The following is a 23,097-nucleotide window of genomic DNA, read 5'->3' on the forward strand; positions in this document are numbered from 1 at the left end:
GTTTGGGATCCCAGTTCATTACTCTCTTTAGGTGCTGCACAGGGTGAGGGGTTGCTGCGAGCGGCGTAGGGCCTGCTTGTCTTTAGCAGTCGAGGCACTGAGTTCCAGGGTCAGGTAGTTATGTTGCAGTTTTATAAGTCTCCAGTTTAACCACATCCTGGGTATTGGATACTATTATTGGAAAATTGTGGGGGTTTTGAACTGAGAGTCGAAGAGCCTTCACAGGATGCTTCCTTGATAAGGAGAGATTGGACAGTCTAGGGATATTTTATCTGGAGCGGCAGAGGCTGAGGAAGGCCTGATTGAAGTTCATAGGAACATGAAAGGCACCGACATCGTGGACAGCCCGTTTTTTTTTTCGCGGAACATGAAATAACTAATACCAGAGGGCATGTATTTAAGGTGAAAGGCCAGCGAAATCAGCATGGCGGTTGTTGTCAGTTCTGCGCCTGGACGAAAGGAGCAAACAATCAAGCAGCTTGTAGGATGGGGGAAGAGGCAGAACGAGCCTTTTGTTGGATTTGGAGTAGGCGAGAGGAGGGGAGCTGGAAGCCAAGAGGAGATGGGCAGTGATTTGGCCACCACTGCGGGCCCATCAACTGGAGAGGGTCGTGGTTAAGGGTCGAAACACTCTGTGAAGGTTGGGAACCACCTGATGACATCTGCTCCTGGCTGAAGGCTACGGTTACCTTATAAGGTAACTGGAGAATGCACCCTAACAGGTGTATGTAACAAGGTGAAAGAAGGAACGCTACCTGTGAGAGAATTTATTGGGATAATGATAATGTGTGACTGATGAAAATGGAGCATTATGAACTGCAAATTCAGAATCGCCGCTCTCAGAAACGATTCTCACGTGGCCACGGAAATAAAAGACATTCAAATATCTGAGTCCGCGTGTTGTTTTGTATTCTCTGACAATATCACTCCTTGAGTTCGAACGTGATTTGACTTGGCCTGACAAATTTGGCGACGAGGATGGGACCCTTTAAATGCGATATAGTGAACCCTTGACCGAGAATTTGGCCCCTCGGACTGTACCAGACAAGGTTGGCCCTCACCGGCCGGTGACCAGTGTGCCTGCGTTCGAGTAAGAAAAAGAAGGAAACTGCGAGAAGGGGCAGGGAACCATGAAATTTAATATTGCTTTAAAATAAAACTGATCCATTTTGGGACCCAGATGTTCGCTGTTATAATCAGTGGATTGTACAAGTGTATAACTGAGGGGCGCGAATCTTGCAACATCTGTTAAGTACACTTTAATTCTGAAAAAAATGTTGGGTTACCGTCCTAGTAGGTTGATGGACCCCTCTAAAGGTGAACCGGAGAGAACGGAGCCTCACGAGCGACGCCCGAGTGATCCTAAAATGAAATTACCGGTTAACGACACCACGATGTAGAATGTCGAAAAGTACAAGACAAAGAATTTGCTGGTTTCCTGCAGGATCGCCCGCTGATAAGGTTTGTTTGAGAACAGGGGATAGCATGTACTCTGTTACATTTTCTAGTGAGTCATATGCTTGGAGTCAAGGGGATTGGCCTTATGGCGGTTCTTTCGACTCGCTAAAAATGAAATATTTGACCTCGATTACATGTTGTGGTGTTCTAACAAATGGGACGCCAACAACTTACAACTGAACGCAAGAAAGAACCTATTTCTAACAAATGAATCATGATTTCGAGGACTGGCGCTCTCTGCGTCGGCTATTGTTTCCGCCGAGGTGCCGGGTCAGAACGGTTCCCCGAATTAACACCTATTAGTCGGGAACAGATAGGTCAGAAAACAAAATCAAAGGGAACAGGAGAGAAGCAGTAGATAACTGTACTGGGGAAGATATCAGTGAGTTTCCCCGAAAACTGTGGGGAAAATCACAATTCTAAAGCCCTGGGTCGCGCCTGTGGTGTAGAATACCGTTAATTAATCTCCTAACCCGCTAAGGCAACCAACTGGCTCACACAAACTTGTCAAGTTTTCCAGCTCCTGCCCGGGGATTGGCGCGCCCTCCTCAGTGTTACATATGGAACTTCTTGGGGAGGGACACACAGTAGGTTCCCCAGTCCCAGACAGACGCCCGAACGTGACTGGAAACCATGTCGGGCGGGCGATGTAAGACAAGAAATGGATCGCTAAGGTAATGGAACCCATTTTAATGACGGCCCGACAGCACTGGGATTTTTGCGAACTTTCCCGAAGTCCACATATAAAAGGCAAATCCCTTTCGGACATTACAGCTCGTTTTAAGGATACCTGGTAGTCCAGCGCTGGCAAACTCCTAGACCATCAGAATACCCAGCTGGCAGTGTAGACTTTTCTGAACTGCCTCAGACCTGAGATTGCCCAGTCCTTTCAGTTAACTAATTTTAATTGACAGACCTAGCAATTATTATTAAAGTTGCTATGAATGAAACATTCTTGAGATTTTTCACTCCCCACCACCGCCCCCAATCGGTGTGCAAATATATTTGCCAACATACCCCTAAATTTGTGCACATTCCTAAATCAGCACGCACCACAAAATCCTTGTGGAACCCCAAATCTGTGTGCGCTTCCAAAATCACGCAACCCGCAAACTCGCTGACATCTCCACATGCACATTAGGTTATTCTTGAGCAAAATAATTTCAAACAGATCACAATCTATCGGCTTCCACCTTATAAAACAGTAAGAATAGAAGTTCATAATTGAAAGTGCTTTAATTAATAAAATATCAGAAGTAAAAGAATGTTGAGATTTGTCACAACTCCACAAATCCGTGTGCAGCCCCACTTGCCTGTGCACCCCAATGTTTTTAAAATGTTTCTTCTTTGAAAATAAAATGTGCGTACATGGGTGTCAACTGGGTTGCTGATGCATATGGTCTAAGGGTGTTTACGGATTTGGGGATGTCGGTCGATTTTGAGTTGTAACGAATCTCAAGGTTGTTTCATTGATAGGTACTTCATTAATAAATACATATTTAATTTTCATCTCTGCTCTTACTATGATTTTTAAGATGGAGGTTGCTACTGAGTGGACTATTTGAAATTATTCCTCCTCTGGGATAAGCTGATGTGTATCCAAAGATTTGGGTTAATGACAAATATCAAGGTTGTTTCCTTTAGAGATTCTTTAATAAATAATACACTTCAACAGCGATCTTTGCTCTTGCTATTTTCCATGTGGATTCAGCCATCTTGTGAAAAAGGTCGAAATGATTCTTGCTCTAGGATAAACAATTGTACTTGCAGGAACGCGCTTGGATTTGAAGGTGCACAGACATATGGAGAGGAGCACGGCGAGTTTGGGTACACACGGATCTGGGGATGTCTCAAGGTCTTTTCGTTTATAGATACCTTAATAACAGATGTACATAGAACTTTGAATTTGTTGTAGATTTTTGAAAGCGGACACAGCTATTCTGTGAACTGTAGAAATCACTCTTGCATTTGGATAATCTAATGTTCATGTGAAGTTGTCAGCGGGTTTTGGATGCATATGGATTTAGGGGTTCGCTCTTATTTGCTGATGTGCGCAGATGTAGGGTCTGATATGTCTAATATGGAGCTGCACGCGGATTTTGGGTTACACCATATTTGGGTGTATCGGCCGATTTGCAGTTGCAGACGAATTTTGGGATGGGTGCGGATTTTTATCATGTAAACAGTCATTTTCTGAACAGTTTGAAATGATTCCTGCTCTAGTTAATCTGTTGCGGATGTTGGAGTTTCAGCCTGTTTGGAGTGCGTACTAATTTGTGGAGTGCTCTGATTTAGGGCGGTGTTGGAAAATATGGGAATGCACACTGGTCAAATGACCCGAACAGATTCAGTGACGTGACCACCACTGTGCAGTCTGATTCGCGAATTCTCGTTGATTTAGGAGCATGCGGATTAATATGGGGATGTTTACGCATTTCGGGTTTCTCACAGAGATGTCGTGCTTACGGATTTGTAGTGTGATGTATTTGAATTTTGTTTTATTTATAAACACTTTCAGAATCAATGCACTTTGAAGTTTCAACAGTATTCTTGTTACTTTATGGCAAACAGTTTGCGAACGGTTTGAAATGATTCTTTGACCCGGATACTGTTCGGATCATGTGGTGGGTGTCAGCGTGTTTGGGATCCGCACTCAGTTGGGGATTGCACAGAGTTAAGGTAAAGTCGGCATATATACGGTGCACAGAGTTTTTGGGGGCTGCGCCTGGATTTTGGCATGCATGCAGATTTAAGTGTGTGCTGTGCCTCGGGGGTACACACGGATGTGGTGATATGCGCAGATTTAGAGCATGTTGTCGAATATCCGGCTGCACACAGATTTGTAGTAACCCAGAGATTTGGGTTGTGTACGGATTTTTAATGTCGGAATTCCCCCATTTTCGAAATTTTTTGAAATGATTCCTGCTCTGGAATGATCTATTATGGGGTTGCAGCGTGTTTGTGATATGTACTTATTTCCAGATTGCGCAGACTTAGAACAGAGTCCGCTAATATAGAGATACACACCGCTTTGGAAACGTTCATTGATTTAGGGGTGTGTAGGCCAATATGGGGCTGTTTATAGAATTCGGGCTTCTAACAGATCTGTGGTGTTGGGAACAGAGAGAGCGAGAGACAAGTGGTGTCAGAATGGGACCAAGTTGATCTGAGGTCGTGTGGTAGGATGGAAATAAAATTGACGAGCTCAGTGTGGGTGCAGGAAGCAGCAGCAATTCAGCCGTCAATGTAGGGCATGGACGGGTTGTTTCGGGAACACAGGCAACCTCGCAGGAGAATGGCCTTGCACCTGGACTAATGTATCTGGGCGGCCAGAAGGACTGCAGGGTGGAACTACGGTGTAAATTGGATAAGTAGGCCAGAGATGAGAAGATAGGCCGGAGAATAAGGGACGATCATTGCAGCTGTATAATGAACAATTTATGTAATTTCCACTTGGGAGGTGTGAGTGGAACAAGGATATCGAAGGGCCCAGAGGAACAAAAATTGCCCGCAGTAGATAGAACTTTACTGGTTTCAGGTCGGGCGACGCCGCAACGTCACGAGTTCTTCACAAACATGCGAGATAGCGGTAATTTTACCACATTATTTAGCTGCTTCCTGAACTTGGTCTGCGTAACGGTGTTCGTGCAACAGCTCAGAAGCTGCAGAATGGCGCCCAGCTCTCGCAGCGAATCAGGTGGCGAACATACGTGGCAAAAGCATACAGCCGATTCCACGCAGAATACAGAGTGAAAGGTGCCCACAGCAAGATATAATTGCCCGAGACGATCAGCAATAAAACAAGGGATTTCCTGCGGTTCTCCATCTCCGGGTCTCTGGCACTCTGTCCGTCGCCAGGAAACCTGAGTCTCCTGCGAGCTCTGCTCGTGACTAAGACGTGCCTGGCGGTGAAGCAATTCGTCAGCAGAACCAGCACAAATGGGAATACAGGGGTGAGGATGTAATAAAATAGTTCAATTTGAGTCGCGATACATAATTTCAAATAATGCGCTCTCACCCTCCAAATAAATGGAACAGCTATCCACGTGTAGTACCCCGAGAGTCTAAAATACCAGTAAATATTCTTTAAAAAGCCAATGGCACTCACTGTCCCCAAAACCACGGCCGCAGTTTTCCGGGTGCAATATTTTGTTTTCAGTTTCTGGCAACAAATGCCGACAAATCGATCAAAGGTGAACGTGACGGTGAACCAGAGTGAACAGCCGGTGACGGTGTAAATCAGAGCAGCGTGGATATTACACCCCTTGGTCACTGAGCGGAAGAAAGCGCCGATTGGCATGTACGTAAGTGGAATCTTGCTCAATATCAGGTCCAGGATAAGAACCAGAAGATCCGCCACTGCCATGGCAACCAGGTAGCTGCTGACAACTCTGGAGATGCCGCACTTTCCCCGAGACAGGATGAATATGGTCACCATGTTCACTGCGAAGAAAGGAATCAATGAGGGTAAACACATCAGGAAGCGTTTACTTAAAGCAAGCATATAAAGTAATCCACTTTTCTTTATGTGACAATGTCAGGAATGAGTGTACCTGACGGAATAATATAATCAATGCGATTACCAATCAATAAAATTAAACTGTCTTGCAAATGTATTCTGTTGGACCGAATATCAGTAAAGAAACAGAAAACGAAGAACACAGATAACAATGGTTGATGATTGGGAAACTTCACACGCGCTGAGGGAAAAAGAGCTGAATGATGCATCTGCGGAATCTGCAAAATCTCATCTGTCGTGAAATAAGTGTCCGTGACACCCACCAGGTTTAGCTGAAGCGCAGATTCCCGTCCCTGATCGTTAGCCAGGGCCCCTCGATTTGCAAATGGAGTAGCAGTCCAAAATCTCACTCTTGCACCTCTCTTCCTGTTTTCCGACACTGAGGGAGTGAGTATTACCTTGAAATTATACCATGAGTCTCTCCGTCTCCTTCTTGTTTCTTTTGCCTTTGCAATCGTATACAATTCATTAAAGTCTCTAAAATTCATTATATTTTCTCAGCAAGAATGAAGTTGATTTGTCACCATAAAAATACGTCACGATCAATATTTCAGGAACTTACGGAGGTCTATCATGTTTTCCGAAATGTGCTACCTTGGTCCTTGAGCACCGTCAGATGCAGCTGGCATTCAAATATACATTAACGATCTTTGCATTTTATAATTTTTGAATCCCATTCGGAAAATACATTTTACGAACACTGTGGGGAGAAGGATGGCCAGAGACAGAAGAGACAACTAGTATGGTAGACACGTCCGAAGGTCTTAAAAGCGGAGGGTAATGTTCAGGGAGTCCCTGGAGTGCAGACGACAGTCACGCCGACCGGATTAGCCACAGGACGGCTGGGGCATTGGAAAACAGTTTAATCGCAAGGGAATCTCAAGTAGGATGCAACTTCATTCACCGCACATATTCCTGAGGCGAGGATAGAGCGAGGAAAGGGGGATCAAAGCGGATTATAAATGTAATGTATCATCCTGTCAGTGACGGGCAACAGTTGTATGCAAGGACACTCATCAGAAACTTGTCCATTGCATCCAGAGCATTACTGAGACAATGTGACCAGAGCACACTGTCCATGATGGTCCATGTATTTCCCTTCCAACACCTTCCCTACATAAACTATAATGGCCCTGTTAATTACGCACCATTAAAGCTTCGCTTGAAAACGCCAATTATTTGGCCTCAGCACCGTTCTGTGGCAATGCATTCCACAGGCACACTGCCTCTGGCAGTAGACATTCTTCCTCAGCTCTGTTCTAAGGGACAGTCATTTATTGGGAGGCTGCGCTCTCTGGTCCAATACACTGTTAGATACATCCTTTGAACGACGGCTCCATCTGAACCTTTCAGTTACCCATAACCTTCCCCAGTTCCCCTACCCCGTCCTCCGCAATCCCCGCGAATACAGGCAATGACCAATCAAACACGCCTCATACGTTAAATCGTCCCCCCCCGCCCCCACCCCCCCCATGGATCATTCTCAGAAATCTTCTCTGGATCATCACAACTGTAAGCAACATTTTCTTAGACAAGGGTCCTCGGTTCAGTCAATTATCAATGTGCATAAAGCAAAGATTTGCTTCCAAGTAGGTGTGACAGCAGCATTAATTATTACTATTATGAGATGTACACGAGAGAAGGAAACTGTGCAGTTAAATGTTGTTTTATAAGTTATCTTTGGAAAGAGACTTACCAGGAAGAGCAATGATGGCGAGGACGGGGAAGAAAATCACTTGAATGGTGAATAAAGCATTCGTGACTCGAAAATCTACCGTTATCCAATCAGAATCTGTCCAAATAATTGGAACCATCCAGAAGAAAGTTTTCCAATTCCCCGTTATATTCCACGCCGCTCTTCCCGAATTTTCATCCATGACAGAAGGAGCCGGCCTGTCCTTATTCTCGCTCAGAGTGCCGCTCCGGATCTCTGTCCGTGACAGGAGAGGCAGCTCTCGCTGAAACTGGGGGGACTGAGTGAGAAGGACTCTTATTAATAATAGAGAGAAACTCTCCGGTGACGTCAGCAACCTTTCCTGAAAGGACCCTAATTAGTTTCCATGAAATGACAGAAAGAGTTAACCCTTGGTTTACCCAGTAGCTGAGGAAGAAGTGTGTATATAAGCACTGCTGCTGCTACATATATTCGAATTACAAAAATAAGTTTTTAAAAAACTAACAATATAACTGCACCTCTTCCTAGAGATGCTGCCTGGCCTGCTGCGTTCACCAGCAACTTTTATGTGTTGCTTGAATTTCCAGCATCTGCAGAATTCCTGTTGTTAACAATATTTCAGTCGACTTAGCTGAATATAAAGTAGAACAAAACAGTCCTTAAATAGTAAACAAATATAAACATTTTATTAAACATTGAGTATAAGGAAAGTCGAAAACTAGTCAAAAATGGCATTTGATGCTTCTTTGGTGTGCATAAGATGAGACACACCAAGCAGTGGTTCTGGAACACAGCGACATTAGCTTGGATTGTGGACATTTCATGATAGAGAAAACGATTATCGCCGTTTTTGCAAACGTGTGCTCTTGGTAGGTGCGAGTAGAGAGTAGACAAGATCGGCAGAGACGTGGGGGGCGGGGGGGGGTGGAAGGCAGAGAGTGAGAGAGAAAGACAGAAACAGAGACAGGCAATCATGGAATTAACTATCGGCAGCTGGGTTCCCTCCAGACTATATGCATCAGATGACTGACTGGTCGGTAAATATTCTTTGCACACGGTCTTTCTGTGCCTTTACAAGCGGCTGATTCGTATTTCCCATGTCATCCTGATACAGTAGTATTTTAATAATCTTCAACAAGTGTACAATGTCTCACTCTCCTGCGAATTCCTAATGCTGTTCAACCAGAAAGGACCAAGGAAAAAAAGGTATTTTCCTCACAGCCCATAACCGTACCCGTATCCCATACAAGAGGCCACGCCGTAGTCATACAGACCCACTAAACGGCAGCTGATGCTGTTCCGCTGGGTGCAAGGCGTCGGTGTGATAGGAAACGCTTTAATTCAGGGGCATCGGCATCTTTCTATGTAATGACTTTGTATTTACTGGCAAGCAAAGGTGATGCTGTAACTCTGCACAATTTACCCTCCTTTGAAGATCTCACAAGAACAAACAGCCACCATTGCTCCAAATCGGTTATTCGATTTATTTTATTATTCGTTTTTTCCGTCTTTACTCGGTTCCTTGGAATGTTTCCGCTCACTTGAGCAGTATCCGCAAACATATATTATTTTAAAATCTTTGGAAACTAGAATTGTTTTCATTTCCCCCAGACTAATATCATGGCATATCTGTGAGCCTGCAAAGGTCGAACGGAATCTGGTGAAGCACATCTCTTTTTGACTGTTGTTAATCTCTGTTGGGAGTCCCAATGACCTTAAAGTTTAGAACTGTAGAAACAGCGAAACGGGCACATTTATTCGCATTGGTCATCGCAATAAATGTGAGAGAAATGCTTTTAAAGCTGTTAAACGTTTAACTAAAGGTGTATATGTTATATTAAAACATATTTCTTCGTCACACAGAACATCAGACCAGCACAGTTGTGTAACGTTCTGTAGACCATTGCAAAGCAAGCGTCAAACTAAAGGTATTATTAGATTCTCCTGTCGGCACCATTGCGCCCAGCCACGGAATACAAGCGGCACATGAATCTGTTACTTCAGATACCGTATCTAGTAATTAACTGAACAGTGACCAGATTTAATCTTCAACATAGAAGTTACAAATAACTTCGGTGGAAGTTCAGTAAATTACATTAAGATTTACGGACGTGTATCCCTGTGCAACGAAAAACTGTTCCCTTCTCCGGTCTGCTTGGAGTGTAACCACGGCCGATGTAATGATAACAATAAAACACAGCAAGCATTCTTCCCCAACATCTTGAGTGTTTACTGTGTAAAATGAATTATATGATCTTAATGTTCATGTGCTAGAAATCCCATTAATGATACCATGAGCCACTGACTCTGCAGTTTTGTATCTCGCTGAAGACAACTGTTATATTTGCTTGCATGGGATCCGGCACTAACAGTTAAATATATAATGAATGTTGTCACACTTACCTTTCGTAATCCGTGACAATGGGATCACTGATAATTGAACATCATCTTTGGTCGTAGAGTTCTGCTGAGTGACGTGTTTACAGACAGACTTTCGCATTGTCAGTGATGATGTCGGAGTGCCAGCGACAGTACTAGTGTGAAACATAATGAAACTGGGAAAGCAGCGTAGTTCTCTGAGTGGACAGTGATGGGACTGGATATGCAGTGAGATTAGCACTGTGGTCAGGGATGAGGGATTTGATCAGTTGGGACTCTGTCAGTCTGGTCAGTAATGTGTCTGGATCTGCAATGATAATATAGGAATAGGTTCTTTCCCTTAACCATCAGGTTTCTGAATAGATATTGAACTATAAACTCTCCCTCATTACATGTTGTTCTCTTTTTGCATGAACTTTATTTAGCAATGTTTTAAATATTATCTTCTAACTGTGATTTACAGTTTTTTTTACTATGTATTGCAATGTACTGCTGTCGCATAACGACACATTTCACGACGTGTGCCGGTGATATTAAACCTCCTTTCGGTTCTGATTTTGTATAGTCAGTTATTCGCTTCTCAGATCCGCAGCTGCTGTATTTTGTGCTGCGTCCCTTCCATTTAAGAAATAGATTACGCCTGTGATAGTTGTCACGTTCCGGAAATGCAAACAAGCTGTCTGCTTCATATCTGGTACCCTTCTCAATCTACTGTGAAATATTACACTTGTAAATGTTTTGCGTTTACCCTCTACCACCAGTCACCTGACTCAGTACGTTTCGGATTCCTTCTGACATATGGTTGGAAAAGTTGTTCCTCAGATCCCTCTGTATTACCAATCCCTTTACACAACTCTATTATCTAAGTAGTGTCCCGTCTCGCACGGTGAGAAAGCTGTCCGTTATAAATTTTCCACCACCAGATGTAATGAAGAAGATGCCAGTTATGATTTATCCCCTGTATAAGTTTATGCTGCACGCGTGAGGGTGGCAATGATCAACGTGTTTGCCACCAAATTACATTACTGCGTTGTTCAATCTCTTCGCTCCGTCGTCCGAGCTGTAAAAACAAGTTATATCTATGTTCTTTTTATACTTCTACCAATCTGGTGTGCAGTGACTGATCGATATGGAAACCGGACCAGATGTATATCCGTGAGACCTGAGGTCGAATGGGGGACAACTTGCCGGCCATCTACGCTCCGTCTGACAGAACAAGCGGATCTTCCAGTGGCCGCCCACTTTAATTTCACTTCCCATTCCCATTCAGACATGTCCATCAATGGCCTCCTACACTGTATGGATAAGGCCAGACTTACTTTGGAGGAACAACATCTTATATTCCGTTTGGGTAGACTCCAACCAGATGGCATGAACATCGATTTCCCAAACTTCCAGTAATACTCCCTTCCCTCCCCTTCGCCTTCATCATTTCCCATTCCCTTGTCCGTCTCTCATGTTATTGCCTTGCACGCCGTTCGCTCCCCTCTGGTGCTCCTCCCTTCACCACCCACCCCCCGAACTTCTTTCTTTCTTCCATGGCCTTCTGTCTCTTTCACCAATCAACGTCCGAGATCTTTGCATCATCCCTCCCCCTCTAAGCTTCGCCTATCGCCTGGCGTTATTCTCTGCTCTCCCTCACATTTTCAATCTACTCCTCAGTTTGTTCTCTCTTGTCCTGCCGAAGGAATTCGGCCCGAAACCTCGACTGTACTTTTTTACCATAGATGCTGCCTGGTCTGCTGAGTTCATTCAGCAGTCCTCAACACTACTTGCTCCTCCACCTATCTTCGTATCATCTGCAAGTGTGGCAACAAAGCAGCCTATTCCATCATCTAAATCATTTATATACAGGATAAAAAGAAGCGGCCACAACACTGACCCCTGCGGAACACACGTAGTCAGTGGATCCTTTTATTCCCAGAGCTGAGAGATGAATTGGGGACCCCGGTCAGAAATAATGTCATAGGGAATCCCATGAAGACGGAAGACTTGAGGAATAAGGAGGTTGGTTGTCTCACGGGCTGTAGGGAGTTTGGGAAGGGCTACGAATTGCACAGCTTTGGAGAAGCGGTCCACCACGGTGAGTACAGCAGTATTCCCATATGAAGGGGGTAGTCCAGTGACAAAATCCAGCGCAATGTGAGACCAAGGGCGGCTAGGGATAGGTAGGGGACGAAGCAACCCTGCAGGTGGGGTGGGAGGATTTTCCGCGGGCACAAACAGAACAGGCAAAGACACAGGAGCGAGTGTCAGCGTTCATGAGGGCCACCAGAAATGTCTCTTCAGAAAGAACAGAGTTCGATCGATTCCGGGATAGCAGGTGAACCGGGAAGTACGCCCCCACCGGAGAACCTGAGACCGAACAGCGTCAAGCAACAAGAGGCGATTGGAGGGTCCATTGCCTGGGCCAGGTTCAGTCCGTTGGGCCTCTTTGACTATTGAATCGATCTCCTAGGTGAGGACAGCCAGTACACAGATTGGTGAAAGGATGGTCTGGGGGTTGGGATGACCTTCCTCGGAGAAGTAGTGACGGCAGAAAACATCAGGATTTCTGTTCTTGGACACCGGACGATAGGTGAGTGTGAATCTGAAACGGCCAAAATATAATGCCCAACGGGCTTGGGGTTAATTCACACGTTTGGCGGTTTGGGTGCTCTTGCGAAGTTCTTGTGGTTTGTCCAGATGATGAGTGGATGTCCCGCTCCCTCCAGCCAGTGCCTCCACTCCTCAAAAGCGAGTTTGACGACCAGTAATTCCCGGTTCCCTACGTCATAATTCCGATCGGCGGGGGATAGACGGCGAGAAAAGCAGGCGTAGGGATGGAGTTTTCAGTCTGGACCGGAGTGTCGGGAGAGGACCGCTCCCAACCTAGAGTCGAAGGCGTCGACATCCACAATAAATTGGCGAGAAGGGTTTGGTTGGACGAGCATGGGAGCGGAGGTGAAACGACTCTTCAGCTCCGAGAAGGCAGCGTCCGCTTCGGGGTCCCAGTGAAAAGGGGTCACAGGAGAGGTGAGTCGAGCAAGGGGCGCTGCCACCCGGCTGTAATCCCTGATGAAACGACGGTAGAAGTTTGGAAACCCAGAAATCGCTGGAGTTGCTCGAGTGTCGTAGGTTTTGGCCACTCCGCCTCCGCCCGGATCTTTTTGGATTCCACCCTCACTTTCCCGCTCTCGATGATGTACCCCAATAAATCGACAGACGGGACATGAAACTCGCAGTTCCCAGACTTAATGAATGGTTTGTTCTCCTAAAGCCTCTGGAGAACCTGGCGGATATGGTAGATTTGTTCCTGAAGACATCGGGAGAAGATGAAGATGTCATTCAGATCAACGAAAACCAAACGGTTAATGAAGTCCCTAAGAACATCATTTAGCAGGGCTTGGAAGACGGTGGGGACATTGGTGAGACCGAAGGGCATGACCAGATATTCGAAATGACCAAGAGAGGTGTTAAACTCATTTCCCTCCCTTATCCTGACCAGGTTGTAGGCGCTCCGTAGGTCCAGTTTCGAGAAAATGGTGGCTCCGTGAAGTGGTTGGAAAGCAGAGTTGAGAAGGGGCAGTGAATATTTATTCTTTACGGTGATGCTTTTCAGCCCACGGTGTTCAATGCAGGGGCGCAGCGAGCCGTATTTATTCCCCACAAAGAGGAAACAGGGGAAGCTGAGGGTCAGATAATGCCCGCCGCGAGAGAGTAGTTTAGGTAAGCCTCCATTGCTTCCCCTTCGGGCCGGGACAGGTTATAAACCGGCTGGTGGGTAGAGGAGCTCCGGGGAGAAATTCAGTTGCGCAATCGTAAGGTCGGTCTGGAGGCAGGGAAAGAGCTCGTTGTTTGCTAAACACTTCTCCCAGATCGTGATATTCTGCTGGAACCTTGGATAAGTCAGGTGCTCAGAGGCAGACGTGGTCGCGGTGACCTCCGCATGGAAAAGAGCCGATTATGGACAAGTGGAGTGACAGAACGGACTCCAGCTGACTTTCTTCCCAGTGGACCAGCCAATTAGGGGGTTATGGCGGCTTATCCACGGGTACCAAGAACTATCGGAGTTTGAGGAGAGGAAATTAAATTGAATCATATCTGTTCCCTGTGGTTCCCGGAGAGAAAGAGAGACAGGGGTGGTGTGCGATGTGTGACTCGGGACAGTAATCTCCCGTCCAGTGCCCGGGCTTGGAAGCGGGTACTCAACGGCTCGCGAGGAATTCTGGCCCGGGAAGCTATGTTTTCATACAAAAGGTTTCCCTCAGCGCCAGAGTCCACTACTACTGACAGAGGCAGGGCCTGTAGGTTGCAACGTAAAGCAGCTCGCAGCTGCATCCGTGTTTGGGGAACGGACAGGAAAGTTGTCTGGCTCATCGTGGTCTCCTTTTCTACTGGTGAAACTTCCCCTTTTGGCCGAAGGGGACCGGTAGCGCGCAAGTGGCCGGACGGCTGCGATATAGTCACTCACCGGCTCTCAATCTCCTTAGTCGTTCTGTGGGGGAAAGGCGGTTCCGTCCCAGCTGCATGGGCTCCTCTCCCAGAGTAGTGGAGATGGCGGGTTGGGAGCTACTCTGGAAGCAGCAGCAGAGAGGTTTTAATTTTTTCTGACGGGAGGCGGAAATGCGTGCAGTGTAGTGGCCAAATGTGGTGGAGGACCCGTTTGTTCTTTATGGCGTTCTCGGAGACGATTGGCCAACCAGGTGGACAGGGAGATCAGGGAATCCGGGCTGTCGGTGTCATCTCTTGCCGCCAACTTGTTTTTCACCATGTCAATGAGACCGTTCCGAAATACGATTTGGAGTGCCTTATTGTCGGCCGCTAACGTCCGGAACTCCATGGAATATTCGGCAACGCTGCGTGAGCCCTGGCGGAGTGTGAGTAGACGCATAGCCGTATCTGTACCACGGACGGAGTGGTCAAAGATCTTTTTTCATTTCCGCGATAAAGGTGGAAAAAAAGAGCAGATATCCGGTTGATTATATCAAGCAGCTGTAGCCCACGCTAAGTCACTTCCCCGCAACAACCCCATGATATAAGCAATCTTTGACGTATCCGTGGAGTACGTGGATGACGGCTGTTCTAACACCAAGGAGCACTTCAGAAGGAAGGCCCAGGCACTTTCCCAAATCCCCAGCGTAGTGCTCTGGTTCAGGTTCGTGCGTCTACCTTGGTGGTGGTGTTGCTGATACGTAGGGTGTTGGCACTACAGGCTGTCTGGGCTGGTTAGACAGAGTTCCAGGTGTGGATGGGGTAAAATACACGGTCCACCTGGTCACCGATCTTCGTTACGTCAGCAGGGAGAACGGACGTTCTCCATGAACTTCCGGAGGAGTTGGTCATGCAAACCCAGTTGGGAGCCCTGGCTGGTGAGGTCTTATTGCAGGGTATTCGTGTCCGCTAGATCCATAGTGGCCAGATCTTTCTGTTGCAATGAATGAGGCGAACGCAAGCGCAGGACACAGGCACGGAGATTTAGTTAGGATGCAGACGTGAACGGCAAACAGGAAGGAGAGCAGGAAGGCAGAAGACGGACAGAATTTATCTTGACTTGGAGCGCAGAGAGAGAAACGGCTGACAAAACCCTTCTTAGCACGGAGAAGCGGAGTTACGCAGACAAGCCTTTGTGCCGAATTAAAACTTTAAAAGACTTATTTTGACGCGGGGAGGCTGGGTTTCACAGGTAAACATCTGAACTGGAGTTGAACTTAGAAAACTGATCCTGACACGAAGAGATTCAGTTTCACAGGTAAGTTTCGATACTGGGCAAAACCTAGACCATGCAGCCTTAAGGGTCCGAGAAACGTTAATTACCACACACGCAAAACTAACAATCTGGCAACTAGTGGTTGTAACGCCGGGGTTCTTATGCTGCAGGTCCTGATGGAAATCAGGTGTGCCGTCATCAAAGAGAATTAGGAGCAAGTGGGAAACTAACGGTCGGAACTGTGGCACTGTCAAAGGAAATTAGGAGAAAATAGGGAATTTACGATCCGGACCGTGACATGCACATTGTATCGAAAGGAAAGACATGGAAGCAAAACGCACAGCGCACTTCTGTTGGTACAAAACTAAAATCTAATCATTAGAAAGAAAGTACATAGGGTCAGATGATGTTGTATCTTTATTCGTAGGGCTAAGGAACAGCAGGGTAAATTGACACAGATGGGAGTTATGTAAAGATCACCAAAGAGTGGCTAAGATGTGTGAGATAAAAATGCATGGCAAAAGTGTAGTGTTGCGATAGACATGAGGTATTTCAATATGTACAAAGACTGGGAAATCAGATTTTTCAAAAATGCTTCCAAGAGGAGACATTTCTAGTATGCTATGATATGGTTTTTTAGAGCGGCTGGTGGTTGAGCTCACTTGGGGATCAGTTACGCTGGACTGGCTGTCGTGCAGTGAAGAGAAATTGATTAGATATCTTAATGTAAAGCAACCTTTAAGGTGGTAAATATGGAGGAGAGGTAGAGAGATTTACCGATGCATTATTGATTCCAAAGCAAATTACAAATGTCACATTCATATTACAAGTGCACAGATACACAAATATTAGAGGAGAGGTAAGAAGGAATAGAAGTAAGTACCACAAAATATAAGATTTCTAGAAATTATAAGTCAAAGATGACAATATTCGCAAGATTTACAAGTTTACACTGATAAGATGGTAGTGCAAGATTTACTGTGAATGTATACAATAGTGGTGCACATTCACACAGTCCAAATAATAAGTGACGGTAAAATTGCATAGTATTGCAGTCAGTGTCCGCCATACCTGGGAATGGTAAATGGTACTCAAACTGAGCTCTGTCGAACAGAGTTTGACAGGAGTCTAACAGTAAGGGACATTCACATGGAGAATTGTGAGCAATTTTGTGTCCCTTTCTTATAAAAATATGCTGACATTGTGGAGGTCAATCAAAATGATTCCGCCTTTGAAAGGCTTGTCATATGAGGGGCATTATATGGCTCTAGCCCTGTACTGTGTCATTCAGAGGAATAAGGCCGAACCCCTGCCTCAACAAGGACCCGTTGCAATTTGCCAATCGCCACAATACGTCTTCGGTAGATGCAATTTCATTGACTCTTCACGCGGCCTCTGACAACCTGGAGAGCACAAACAACAAAGATGCTGTTAATCGACAATATCTCAGCATGTAATACCATCACTCTCACAATCCGGATCGAAAAGTTGCAGAACCTGGGCCTCGGTACCTCCCTCTACAATTGGATCTTCGAATTCCTGACTGGAAGACCACAATATTTGCTGATCGATGATAAAATCTCCTCCTCGCTGACGATCAACACTAGTGCGCCTCAGAGTTGCGTCATTAGCCACCTGCTCTAAAATCTTTAATGCTCAAATACTGTCTATAAATTTGCTTATGATACAACCATTTTCTGGTAGAACCTCAGATGGAAACGAGATGGCGTTCAGGAGCGAGATATCCCAACTGGAAGAGTGGTGTCGTAGCAACAACCTTGCACTCAAAGTCAGGAAAACGAAAGAGCTGATTGTGGACTTCTGGAAAGGTAAGACAAAGGAGCACTTTCCAATCCTCAGAGGGATCAGAAGTGGAGAGAGTGAGCATTGTCAATTTCCTAGGTGTCAAGATCTCTGAGGATCTAAACTGGTCCCAACATATCCATGCAGTTATAAACAAAGCAAGAAAAAGACCATACTTCATTCGGAGTTTGAAGAGGTTTGATGTGTGAACAAGTACAAATGCAGATTAAATAATCCTCTGTAGATGTACCGTGACGTGCATTCTGACAGGCGACATCGCTGTCTGGTATGCTGGTGGGGGGCTGTGGCGTGGTGGTGCTGTGCTACTGCGCAGGACCGAAAGTATCTGCAGACGGTTGTAAATCTAGTCGACATCATCTTGGGTACCAGCCTACAAAGTACCCAAGACATCTTCAGGGAGCGGTGTCCCAGAAAGGCAGCGTCCGTTATTAAGGACATCCAGCACCCAGGACAAGCCATTTTTCCACTGTCACCATCCAGGAGCTACAGAAGCCTGAAAACACACGCTCGGTGATTCAGGAACATCTTCCTCCCCTCTGTCATCCGATTCCTAAATGGGCATTGAACACAACCCACCTTAATATCTTATTTCTCTTTATTGCACGATTTTTAACTGTAATTGATGTACTTATGCCTTTGTTGCTATTATTATAATTTATTATATTTGTTATGTATTGCATTGAAGTGCGGCTGCTACTTTAACAAATTTCACGACACATGCTGGTATAACGGCCTTTGCCGCAACTGACTCCCGTTGCCTTGGGCAAACAGCCGTCGACCCCGCCAACAGTGCAATTGCTTTGGTGCGGATACGGTGTGAGGCACCCAATGATCAGCCACGCCACAAATATCAAACAATATACCAAGTGTGAGTAAAGATTTATACGTTATAGCAAGTTTTGGTGATGGGTTAGTGGCAACAACTAGAAGAAAGGGTGTCACGTAAGTAACATATCAGTCCTGTGCGCATAATATTTGAATACTTTGGAGCTCACGCCTTCGATTCCATCCATAGCGTCTTTCCGAGACTCCGGCCACCATCCGAACCCCCGAGGTCCGGTATCTGCCGCCCTGGAACCGCTATCCGTTCCTCGCACGTCCGTCCTCTCGGCTCGCCTCCCGGAAAAGCCCGCGCTCCTCAACTCGGCACACAAGTACAAGATAACATAACATGACTTGCATTGGCTAGCAAATGAATACAATTTCCATTATCACTAAGTATATTCCAAACACGCTGTATAGAGAACACCTTGTTCAGCAGTTAACAGTACGAGAAGCTATTTTGGTAATAAGCAATTAACAGTTATCAGTCCATCTAGTATACTGAGAACCCTACATTCTCCCCCCACCGAAATAAGTCATGCCGCCATGACATTCAGATAATTCGCCACGCCTTCCTGCAAAACAAACAGCCCAATCCACGTGCAGAAAGCAGTGAAATAACTTCCCAAAACAGTAGAGATCACACCCTGCTCCCCGGGTGCAACATAGGCCAACTTCTCTGGGGGATCCGACTTCTATGAGACCTACGTATCCCCGCTTCTGACTCTTCCGCCTCGGAGACTATAGGGGACCTTTTCAAACTACCAGGCGAACCCACCCCCAAGCGGTCACCCAAATCCCTCTGCGCCTCGGAATCCTCTATCTCTGGTTCAGACCCTACATACTCTCCTCCAGTGCCCTGCGGTACCACGGACTGCCTATCACTAGCCCCCCCTTACCCCGTCTAACACAGTGGGGGAAATGCCAGGACTCTCTTCCTCGATCACGGGAGCATGAGCGAACGGCAGAAGGTACCAACCATCCCAGTCATCATCCTCCGAGTCAGTATCCCGCACAGGGGCTGGACCCGGACCCGTCTCTCCCGGGTTAGGCACGTCCTCCACCCTGCGGGGACGCAGAGTCCTGATACTGGGTGCAGCCGCCGCGTCAGGCTCCCGCTCTACCTGTACGTCTTGCCCAAGGGACAAAAGGTGATTCTGATGGAGAATCTTGACAGGCCCCTTTCTATCCTCGGGCCGCACCCGGAAAACCGGTAAATTTGGCATCTGACTCTCCACCACATCGGGCCTTGCTGCCCAGTGATCAGCCAATTTGTGCTTTCCAGTTAATCCCAGATTCCTTATGAGGACTCGTTCTCCCGGTAGGAGTTGGGAGAACTTTACTTTCGTGTCATATCTCCTCTTATTTCCTCGATTCTGCCGGGCTGCCGCCTCCCCTGCTAACTCGTAAGCCCATTTCAGCTCTTTCCTCATATCAGACACATACTTCAAGTAAGGCTTCGGCGATACCTCACCCTCATCAGTCCCGAAACAGAGGTCAATGGGCAACCTGGCTTCGCTCCCAAACATAAGATAATAGGGGCAGTAACCAGTAACTTCATTCCGTGTACAGTTGTAACAGCGAACCATTTGCCTAATATGTCGACTCCAGCGGTTCTTTTTGCTGATCTCCAGAGTCCCGATTGAACATCTCCGGCTGGGGATCACCCTGCGGATGATAGGGCGTGGTCCTCGATTTCTCAACCCCGAGCATGCCCAGTAAATCATAGATGAGCTTACTCTGAAAGTCCCGTCCCTGGCTACTATGTATCCGCCGGCGAAAAATACTTCTCTCACAGCATTTTCGCCACTGTAGTCGCCCTCTGATCCTTGGTAGGAAAAGCTTAAGCACACCTGGTGTTTTGGTCCGTGGTGACCAAGATATTCGTCGTGTTGCTGGCATCGAGTTCTATGGCCAGGACGTCCATGCACACCGGGTCTAACGGCCCCGCAATCTGCAAATGGGACAAAGCGGACGACTGCCCAGTCAGCGAATTCCGCCGTATGCAGGATTAGCAGTAATCTTCGACCTCCGTCCTCATTCGGGGCCAGTAAAACCGGTCCTTGGGCAATCCTTAGGTCTTTTCCACCCCCAGATGTCCAGAACCATCATGGAGTGACTCCAAGACAACCTTCCGATACTTCTCAGGCAGGACTAGCCGCCAAAACCGAGATCGGTCCAGGAGTGACGTTACCCGTTATAACATTTTGTTCTTCAAACTCAACTGTAGCCATTCGCTCAATAACAGAGACACTGAAACGTGTTCAGCCTTCTCCGCCTGTGTCACATTCCCCTTTTCCACGGCGAGCCAGACAGGGCCAATGCCTGGGTCATCTCGCTGAGCAGCGGCCACTTCCCCAGGGTTTAACTCCGGCAGCTGCGTGGTCTTCAGAGCAGTCTGTTCACTGTAAACTAGGGCCAGGGAGTCATTGGACGCCCCGAATGAGTCCACTGCTCGATCTGGCCTCTCCTTCTCCTCAGCCTGCACAGTGACACCAAACTGGTACATGGCCTTCACCCCGGATGCAGAAACACTCTCCTACTCCGCGTACTTATTCAGTTCCTCATGTCTCCGTCGGGACAGAGCATCCGTATCGACATTCCGGCTCCCGGGGCGTTTACTTCAGGCTGAAATCATTTACAGACAAGGCTGCCAGCTACCGATGGTCTGTGGCATCCAGTTTATCCACCACCGCCCATTTCAACGCCAGGAACTCCAACTTGTGAGTGGGATAGTTCCTCTCCAAAGGTGACAAACACTGGCTGACAAATGCCACAGGCCTCAGGGCAGCGCCCTGATCCTGATATAGAACGGCTCCTAACCCCTCATGACTGGCGTCAGTGTGTAGCACGTAGGGCAATCGGGGGTCTGCAAAAGCCAGCACCGGCGCCTGAATCAGCATCTCCTTCTGTGACTGGAAAGCCGTTTCACATTTGTCATCCCATCTCTGTCCGAAGGGCTCTGACGGGTTCAAATATTCTCCCACCTCCCGTCCTTTCCTCCCCTTCCCCCTTTGTCCCAGGGGAGTGTAGCCACGCAGAAGCTGGTTCAAGGGATGACTCACCTGGGCGTAAGCTTTCACGAATCTCCGATAGTACCCACAGAACCGTAGACACGAGCGCAGAGCACTTACGGTCTGGGGCCTTGGCCAGGTGGTCACTTCTTCGATCTTAGCCGTGTCTGTCTCTACACCATTCCGCGAGACATTGTGCCCAACATAGCTAACAGAACTGGCATTTGTCCAGGGAAAGCTTCAACCCTTCCTGCTTCAGCCAGTTGAGCACCTTCATTAGTCTCGCTTCGTGTTCTTCCAAGATGGATCCAAATACTATGAGTCAACCTAATATAATAACATTTCGAGCAGGTTCCTATCCCCAACTCTCTTCCTCATGACCCTCTACAAGCTGCCAGGGGCCCTCGATGTGCCCTGGGGCATCCTTTCGAACTGGTAAAATCCCAGAGGGCACATGAAGGCCGTCTTATCCTTATCGGCCTCACTCATTGGGATCTGGTAATATCCACTTCTCAAATCCAACACGCTAAACCACTTCGCCCCACTCAGACAGGCCAGCGCGTCTTCGACCCGGGGAACTGTGTACTGATCAGAGACCGTGCGCCTGTTCAGTGTTCTATAGTCCACACATATACGAAACTTCCCATTCTTCTTCCGGGCCACTACGATAGGAGACGCATAAGGGCTTCAGGACTCTGTAATGATCCCAGCCTCCTTCAACCTGCCCAAACGCTGCCGCACGTCTTCCACATCTGCAGGAGCCAGTCGCCGCGATCTTACACTAAACGGAGTATCCTCAGTCACCCGTATGGTGTGGTGAGTGCTCTTGGAACAACTCACATCAAGCTCGTCAGTGGAAAAAACACCTGTCAGCGTCAACATCTTCTGCACCAGCCTCCGCTTCCAACCGTCCGGGACAAGTGATGCCCCAAAGTTAAAAGCTTCAGCGGTCAACTTAGGCCCTTGTCCCAACAGCAATCCCCCAACTGGCCTCACGGTGGCGCGATGCATCACGGTCATGGGGAACAAATGTTCCAGAGGCATCTCTCAATTAAAGGTGAGATCCAGTTTCGTAGTGTTTCTAACGATCACCACCAGCCTGCGTACCTGCACCACCGAGGGCTTCTGCAACTCGGGTCGCATCAGCACCCCAGCCGGGAATATTGACTCCTGCTTGAGATCTTCCGGGATGTCCACGAAAAGGGCTTCACCCTCAGGCACTCCCGGGAATCTAGGGATCCCCTTCACTCTCGCTACGTCACCTGGCCATACCACCCTGGGCTTCGACTGGGCACACCATACAGTGCATCGTTCACACACCACGTCCAGCCCAGGGCGACGCAACACTTCCTCAAAAGCATCTCCGAACACTGGGAGCACTGACAGGGTGTCCAAAAAGTCTTCACCCGCTTTCTCCTTACAGGCTCCCAGGAGTCTCCGCACAATAGGGTTGTTGGTCCCCACCAGAATTGACACAATCCCAGCCTCACCAGTGTCTGAGCAAACCAGTACCAGGGTCTCATGAGCCTCAGGCAACCCCACCTCAGCTTCCAGGAACTCCAGTTTCACGGACAAATAACCATCGTACGGGTAAAATCACCATCACTGATGCTCCAAATTTCCAGTGCACTGAGAGGTGTCAATGGTAAATGCGCCAGATACTGATCGTAGAACAACCGGTATAATAATTGACCTGCGACCCGGTGTCGAGTATGGC

The 23,097-nt window shown here is 47.2% G+C and overlaps 1 protein-coding gene and 1 pseudogene across 1 annotated transcript in view; both read right to left on the reverse strand.

The window, feature by feature from the left end:
• The window catches only part of LOC134342269 (zinc finger protein 239-like), a 102,848-nt gene that overhangs the window by 12,064 nt on the left and 67,687 nt on the right, over positions 1-23,097 (reverse strand). The gene's annotated exons all lie outside the window — the stretch shown is intronic.
• Positions 5,016-7,824, reverse strand: LOC134342281 (probable G-protein coupled receptor 139; annotated as a pseudogene).

This window comes from Mobula hypostoma, unplaced genomic scaffold (assembly GCF_963921235.1).
Source record: "Mobula hypostoma unplaced genomic scaffold, sMobHyp1.1 scaffold_56, whole genome shotgun sequence".
NCBI classification, from domain to species: Eukaryota; Metazoa; Chordata; class Chondrichthyes; order Myliobatiformes; family Myliobatidae; genus Mobula; species Mobula hypostoma.